This window comes from Candoia aspera, chromosome 3, assembly GCF_035149785.1.
Source record: "Candoia aspera isolate rCanAsp1 chromosome 3, rCanAsp1.hap2, whole genome shotgun sequence".
NCBI classification, from domain to species: Eukaryota; Metazoa; Chordata; class Lepidosauria; order Squamata; family Boidae; genus Candoia; species Candoia aspera.
Window position 1 is genome coordinate 112,565,562 of NC_086155.1, and position 6,955 is coordinate 112,572,516.

The following is a 6,955-nucleotide window of genomic DNA, read 5'->3' on the forward strand; positions in this document are numbered from 1 at the left end:
CCAGCTTGCATTTCCCAAGGGGGAGGGGGGAAGAATCTTCTAATTATTTAGCTATTTTCCAGCAGCAGCCACCTGGGCCAGAAGCGTTATCAGACCTGGAGAGCAGCACTGATTCGTCCTTGGAGGAGTTTTCCTTTGAAGAATTTCCATCGTTGCCCAGTTCCCATGGGAGCTTGGAGGGGGAGATGGACTCCCATGAGACCCTGGAGGGAGGAAGGAACTCTGGAAGGGAGGGAGCTGAAATGGAATGTGAATCTGGAACGGAGGGTGATGTCATGAGTACTGATGGTGAGCAGGAGGGGGCCCCTATCCAGGGGGGAAAATGCATACGTAGTACTGAGGAATTAAGCAGCCATTCAAAGAGACACAGATCAGACCCGCCTTACCTTTTGGGGTTTATCTGTCTGGGTTTTTCCCACGCTTCTTCAGTTTGTTAGGATTTTCTGTCTAATGTAGCAGTAATAAAACACTAGAGACCTATTCCTTGTCTCAGCGTGGTTCCTGGCTGTTAGGACATCTACAGAGCAGTGATTACCTTCTGGTTAACTACTACCACTGCATTACCACTCATTACAAATAGGCTTCACATAGCTCTGCTTTGAATTTTATCAGCTACTTGTTAAATTGATCTCTTTAGAAGGAATACATGGGGTGGCAGGGTGTCACAGTTCTATGACAATAGAAAATTTTATAGAGACAGAACTGACTTTATCTTGGTTCATAGTTTTGGTTAATAATGTGAATTTATTAAGACTTAATACTTGAGGAGGGGTCTTAAAATTGGTGCTGACTAGCAGTGAAAAACTGCCATGAGAATATAATATGAGAGAATAAGGAATAGCTAAAGCGTTGATTAGCAATGAGAAAATGACACATAGCTGAACAGTGTAATATAAATGGATACTGCGGGGGAATCTTTCCCAACCTGATACTCTCCATACGTTTTAGGAATTGCTACTCCTGGTATTCCCAGCCAGGATGGCCCAAACATATGGGAAGGCATCAGGTTGGAGAAGACTGCTTCAGTGTACAGGTAGTCCTCACTTAACAACCACAATAGGGACTGGAAAACTGTTGAGTGGTGTGATCATTAAGTGAATCACCACTGGACCCAATTTTACAACCATTTTATGACAGTCATTAGGCGAATCACCACAGTTGTTAAGCAAATCCAGCTTCCCCAATGGATGTTTTTTTGCCAGAAACTGGCAAAAAGGGTTGCAAATCACGATCACATGACCGCAGGACGCTGTGACTGGTCATAAATGCAAGCCAGCTGCCAAGTGCCAGATTGCAGTCCCATGACTACGGGGTGGTGTGACATTTTGTGACAGTCATAAGTGTGAGTACAGGTCATAAAGCACTTTTTCCAAGGCTGTTGTAACTTTGGACCATCATGAAATGAACAGTCGTTATGCGAGGACTACCTGTAAGCATGTTTTTAAACATTAAATTGAAAAAGTCTTTTGTTTGAAAACATACCTTTCCATAATATTACACACTATTTCATGATGTAGTAATTTCATCTTCTTCATACATTAAACATACAAAATATCTTTCAACCTGTAATATTAGGGAATATTAGGTACCTAGCAGAGAATGTTCCTCTAGTAAGTTTGACGTTCATTATGCTTATGGGACAAAACAAACTAGTTATGGAACTGTATGTATGAAGTATTAGAACATGCCGGTTGAACAGGTTTAAAGTATTAAGTTTACATACATGGTTTGGTGAAAGAGCTGTCATATTTTCACATTAAACTGTTAATGAAGACGTACTGATTCCCACTCTGCTCAGACAACTTGTAGACATTGACAAGTTAGAAAAACAAATGTATTTCTACCTCCCTGAGAGGGAGACACTTGCAGGCACTACTGCATCTTCAAGGCTGATGAGACTACAGCTCACAGAAGTGGAATCTGCAAACTGTGTTTGTGTGCAAACAGTCTGTTTTTAGACTTAATGTTTGTTTTTCATTGCTTTCGGAACAGAAATACAATTTTGTATTTCCTATTCTGTATTTTATTTCAGAGAAATGCATATTATTATCCATGAGAGCCAGTGTGGTATAGTAGCTAATGTGGTAGCCTATGAGTGGAAAGACTCAGGTTTAGTCCTCTCGTAGGCACAGAAGACAGGTGAATGACTCTTTCAGTCCTAATCACTGTCAGGCTCTGTGACAATTCAGCTGTTAAAGAAAATCCCTTATTGCATCATGCGTTGATAGCTTTGCTACAGATGAGTGCAGTGCAAAGGAAGCTGACCCTGTAACTATGCAGGACAAACATGAAGAAAAACAACAACATATCCTCTATACTACTGGGAAGACTATAACAGAATGCACTTGGATTTATATATAATTGTTTTCATTCATTTTGTCCTTCCGTCCTTTCTCTGTCAAGATCCTTAAATAAAATCCTTATGGAACAGTGTGAGCATAAGTAAATTGCCCATTTCTGATTGGGCAAAGACATATTTTTTAAATGTTGGACATGAGAAATGAATAGAGAACCAGAAGTACAATTTTAGAGGTTTTTTTATTTTTATTTATCCGTTCAATCATGTCCAATTCTCAGAGACTGCCTGGACAAGTCCCTGCAGTTTTCTTGGCAAGGTTTTTTCAGAAGTGGCCTCCATTGCCTCCTTCCTAGACCTGAGAGAAAGTGACTGGCCCAAGATCACCCAGCTGCTTTTGTGCCTAAGGGGGAAGTAGAACTCATGGTCTCCTGGTTTCTAGCCTGATGCATTAACCACTAGTATATTGAAAATCTAAAATTCCAGATCAAAAAGTAGCAATTAAAAATGTATGGAGAAGATATTTACTTTGATGTATGCTCAGGATAAGTGCAATTTTTAAAATTCATATGCAACATTACTTGCAGAATACAGTAAAGTTTATGCTAAAGGTTTAAACTGAAAGTTTATTTAGTAGAATGAGATAATATAATAGCACTAAAAACTAATCAACAGTGGGTTAGAGAGGAGAAAGTAAAACAAATCACATCAGAACAATGAATATTCAATCTCTGTTTTGCACAATACAATGTAAGTGAAGTAATTTGTGTCTATTGCCTATTTCCAACAAGAAATGTAGGGGTTTAGGGGAGGAAATTAGAAAAGGTCAATACATACTACTGTTGATGTTGAAGTAATGAACCCTCAAACTCTTGTGAGAGTGAAGCACCATGAAATACTCATCTTTAGAGAGTTGCACTTCTAACTTGGGTTTTTCCACATGAACAGATTATTTCTGAAAATAATTTTGTAGGAAAGCCCAAGATAGCTTTTTAGGTAAACAGTTGCTCTGAAATAAGAGATTCTAAGGTAAACAAATGCACACTTCAGATCAAGGGAGTATTTATATAGAATTAACTTGTTATATATATAAACTTTGTTTTTTACACATATTTTAACTATCTCCTGCTAATTCACTTTACAACTTACAGTGTTATTATGAAATCATTCATATTTTGACATCTGTTGAAAGAATGCACCCCGTGCCTACTTAGCTACCCTAGAGGTGTTACTAAGTAAGGGATCCTTATACAGTACTATATATAAACCAGGAGAGAGATAATTTGAACATCTCACTGGCAGACCTCTCTTTCCAAATGCTACCCAATAAAATATATTTATGATAGGTTGCTGCTAATCAGGGTCAACTACACTCAAATCAAGTTTTTAGCCCTTCTACCATGGACTTCACCCTTCAGCCCAGCTCAAGGAAAAAATAGGAAGTGCTTTAATCTTCAGCCCCAAATCTAGAACACAAAAAAATGCCAATCCTGAAAAAAAAGGGTAACAGTGTAACCATGCAGACTTGAACACAGGGACATTTTTAATGAGAAATGGCCTTATGAAGTCAATTAAATCCCAACTTTAGCTATTAAAAAGGAATTCATTGAGAAAAAAGGAAAATAAGAAAATATATTCTGGTCTTCCAGGACTTCATTTTAAGCCTTCAGGGATCAGTTTACCATAGTAATATAGTAAAGTGGTCTTCCTTTTAATCACAAGAGCTTGTGTATTATAGTTATACCAAACAAACATATGTATATATATTTGTGGGAAGTGTGTAGGCCTTCAATAGCTGGGCTGTAACAATCCAGGCCATCACTAGGTAAAAGCAAAGATATATAAAAAAAACCTCTCTTTGTTGCGATTTTATGGTTATCCTGTTTTTTTTTTCCAGCCCAGCTATGGTAGCCCTATTTTGCTTGAAAAGTAATGCAAGTAATACAAACAACTGCTCATGCAAACTCTTCCTTCCTTTTCCTCACCATACATAAAATATTCAACTCAAGCTACAACTATAATTAAATCTATTGTGAAAAGTATGCCACCATTCCCCCTTCCAGAATCACAGCTAGCGTAAGTTTTCTAATAAAAACAGGAATGGTACCTTCACAGCAGAGTGGCTGCCCCGTAACAACTGCTTTTTGTCCCCTTTAGGAATGGCCAGATAAACGTATATAACCTGTACTGAAAATGTGGAAGGGAAGGGATGTTAGCATTTTTTTTTCATGAATGGGAAAGGAATTTTGTTACTGCAGTCACTGTGGCAGCTCAGATGGCAGAACGTTGAGCCTTTTATTTTTATTTTTTTTGAAGCACCTTTCTTAGGCAGAGGAAGAACTGGGCTCGTGTGTGTTCTAAGCATTTCAAATGGGGGAAAATGTGCTGTATAGACTTAATTCTTAGATGGATTAAGAATTAAAAGATTACTGTACTTTTGTGCATTTATTTTGAAGACATATTGAGACATCCTTCAGCAAAGGATCGTTACCTTGTCGTGGTGCTGGAGCTTGAGCACCTCAATGATGCCATGAGCTAAACCGTGAAGGGCCACCCAAGACGGGAAGGTCATGACAGAGAGGTCAGACTAAATGCGATCCCTGGGGAAGGTAATGGCAACCCACCTCAGTATTCTTGCCGTGAAAACTAAATGGATCAGTACAACCAGAGATATGTCGGTATACCATCGGAAGATGAGACCCCCAGGTCGGAAGATGGTCAAAATGCTACTGGGGAGGAACAGAGGATGAGCTCAACTAGCCCCAGACGTGATGACGCAGCTAGCTCAAAGCCGAAAGGACGGCTAGCGGCCGACGGTGCTGGTGGTGAACGGCGAATCCGATGTTCTAAGGATCAACACACCATCGGAACCTGGAATGTAAGATCTATGAGCCAGGGCAAATTGGATGTGGTTATTGGTGAGATGTCAAGATTAAAGATAGACATTCTGGGCGTCAGTGAACTGAAATAGACTGGAATGGGCCACTTCACATCAAATGACCACCAGATCTACTACTGCGGACAAGAGGACCACAGAAGAAATGGAGTAGCCTTCATAATTAATAGTAAAGTGGCTAAAGCAGTGCTTGGATACAACCCAAAAAACGACAGAATGATCTCAATTCGAATTCAGGGCAAGCCATCTAACATCACAGTGATCCAAATATACGCCCCAACCACAAATGCTGAAGAAGCTGAAGTAGAGCAGTTCTATGAGGATCTGCAGCACCTACTGGACAACACGCCTAAAAGAGATGTTATTTTCATCACAGGAGACTGGAATGCTAAGGTGGGCAGTCAAATGACACCTCGAATTACAGGTAAGTATGGCCTGGGAGAACAAAACGAAGCAGGACACAGGCTGATAGAATTTTGCCAGGACAATTCACTCTGCATAACAAACACTCTCTTCCAACAACCTAAGAGACGGCTTTATACATGGACTTCACCAGATGGACAACACCGAAATCAGATTGATTACATCCTTTGCAGCCAAAGGTGGCGGACATCTGTACAGTCGGTAAAAACAAGGCCTGGAGCTGACTGTAGTTCAGATCACGAACTTCTTCTTGCACAATTTAGGATCAGACTAAAGAGATTAGGGAAGACCCACAGATCAGCTAGATATGAGCTCACTAATATTCCTAAGGAATATGCAGTGGAGGTGAAGAATAGATTTAAGGGACTGGACTTAGTAGATAGGGTCCCGGAAGAACTCTGGACAGAAGTTGGCAGCATTGTTCAGGAGGCGGCAACAAAATACATCCCAAAGAAAGAGAAAACCAAGAAGGCAAAATGGCTGTCTGCTGAGACACTAGAAGTAGCCCAAGAAAGAAGGAAAGCAAAAGGCAACAGTGATAGGGGGAGATATGCCCAATTAAATGCAAAATTCCAGAGGTTAGCCAGAAGAGATAAGGAATTATTTTTAAACAAGCAATGCGCGGAAGTGGAAGAAGACAATAGAATAGGAAGGACAAGAGACCTCTTCCAGAAAATTAGAAACATTGGAGGTAAATTCCAGGCAAAAATGGGTATGATCAAAAACAAAGATGGCAAGGACCTAACAGAAGAAGAAGAGATCAAGAAAAGGTGGCAAGAATATACAGAAGACCTGTATAGGAAGGATAACAATATCGGGGATAGCTTTGACGGTGTGGTCGGTGAGCTAGAGCCAGACATCCTGAAGAGTGAGGTTGAGTGGGCCTTAAGAAGCATTGCTAATAACAAGGCAACAGGAGACGACGGCATCCCAGCTGAACTGTTCAAAATCTTACAAGATGATGCTGTCAAGGTAATGCATGCTGTATGCCAGCAAATTTGGAAAACACAAGAATGGCCATCAGACTGGAAAAAATCAACTTATATCCCCATACCAAAAAAGGGAAACACTAAAGAATGTTCAAACTATCGAACAGTGGCACTCATTTCACATGCCAGTAAGGTAATGCTCAAGATCCTGCAAGGTAGACTTCAACAGTTCATGGAGCGAGAATTGCCAGATGTACAAGCTGGGTTTAGAAAAGGCAGAGGAACTAGAGACCAAATTGCCAATATCCGGTGGATAATGGAAAAAGCCAGGGAGTTTCAGAAAAACATCTATTTCTGTTTTATTGACTATTCTAAAGCCTTTGACTGTGTGGACCATAACAAATTGTGGCA